The sequence below is a fragment of the Fukomys damarensis genome, unplaced genomic scaffold, assembly GCF_012274545.1.
Source record: "Fukomys damarensis isolate Sample0158 unplaced genomic scaffold, DMR_v1.0_HiC HiC_scaffold_19, whole genome shotgun sequence".
Lineage (NCBI taxonomy): Eukaryota > Metazoa > Chordata > Mammalia > Rodentia > Bathyergidae > Fukomys > Fukomys damarensis.
Genome location: NW_022900931.1, coordinates 68,837,442 through 68,839,317, shown reverse-complemented (window position 1 = coordinate 68,839,317; position 1,876 = coordinate 68,837,442).

The following is a 1,876-nucleotide window of genomic DNA, read 5'->3' as shown; positions in this document are numbered from 1 at the left end:
AACCTAAGCATCCTGAGTCGATCATTTCACAATATGTAAATGTAATAAAATACTACACTGCATCACATAATGATATACAAGATTATCTCAATAAAATAATGTAAAAGAAATTCTACAAATCCATACAATTTGTGTGTCAAAGCTATTATACCATACATAAGAAGTTACACTAGTATACACATACTGAAACTAGCAGGCTTATACAAAATAATCTTAGAAACAATTAAAATAGTTAAGAGTAGCTATAGTAGCTAAACAGATATAAATAATGACCTTACCTTATCTACTAAAACAATTAGGTTTCTATCTTCAACACTGAACGTCCTTGCATATTACCTCAAAATGTTAATTCCTTCTCTAACCCTTAAACACAAGAAGAGTTCTGTGCTTGTCTTGCAGCAATAATAGCTATCACAACATCTTAACCTCATCAAGAAGTTCAAATACAAAAAGAAGACATGTCTGAGCTTACAAATCATGCTAAATATTTCACCTTCACAATTAAAAGTGAAAACTTTTCAAAGAAAAGGACTAAACCAAATTATAACCCCATAACATATATTCTTCTGTAGCCCCAAGATCTGGCCCATTAACCTAAAAGAGCAAGTTAACCCTATAATCGCAGTATAAAACAATGCACAAGAAGTGTTACCAAAACTAGTTTTCACTAACAGCTGACTGTCACAGAGCAGAAGTGTGAGCAACTTCTAGGCTGGAGCAAAAGAAGCCAAACAATGTAAAACAAAGACTTATGAAGACCAAACCGAAAGAAGAACCAGGGACTCTGTCAGGGAAACTCCTTAATCTCCTGTTCCAAAACCAGTACCAGAAGAACACTCTCGACCAGAGGGTCTTGAGGAGGGGAAAAAAAATCAGCCTCCCTCCCCATAAACAGAGAGACAGAGTTTCTACCAGAGGGGCAAAGAACCTCTCCGGCCCACTGCGGGGAGTCCACTAGCACGTCTGCCTGGACCTCCCTCCCTCCAAAATGATCCCGATCACAAATTACCAATTCAGATATTAACAGGAAAAGAAGGACACAGAAGCAAAGAAAGGAAACCAAGGACAAACTATTACTACAAATTCTAATAAATTACACAATTGTTGGTGCCCTACTCTAGCACCACCGACACACAATAAATCTTTAAGCTGGTGGCTGTATCTTGGACAGGCCAATTCTTGGGCCAATGTTGTTGAGCTATCACACTCACATCAGCTCCAGTATCTAAAATTCTCTTGAATTACTTTTTATTAATCCAAATTGTTAATTCAGGTTTATCTTGTTGGATAGGCGTGACCCAAAATGCATCAGAAGACCCAAAGGCTCTATTTTGACTATTTTGAGGAAATAAAAACCTTCCTTGTTCTATATAAGGACAAAGCAGTATCTGTGCTATCCGCTCCTGAGCAGGGATAACAGTAATGCCATTAGGTGATGAAGCTAATATTTTTATTTCACCCGTAGAATCTGCGTTTATGACTCCTAGATGAATATGAAGCCCTTTTAAAATCCAACTACTCTTTCCTAGGATTATTCCAACACTGCCTTTCGGAAGGGGTCCAAATACTCCCATGGGGAGAGCTTGTGTCCCCATTTGAGGGGTTAACACTATGTAAGCGAAGGTGTTTATCTAAGCCTTGTACATCCCTTTTTTGTAAGCACTCATTTATTAAAGACCAGAAAGAAAATGTAATGGCTAGTACACTGTCAGAATTATGACTCCTTAATTTTTCATTTAATTTTCCTCCTACTCTATCCCAAACATCGTCAGTTATTTCCTCTACATCACTGAACCATAGACAAGTTTCATCCACACAATCAAGAAATTGAAACAATGACTTTTTCTTTGCCTTAATTCCTTTCTCCCTGAGTAAA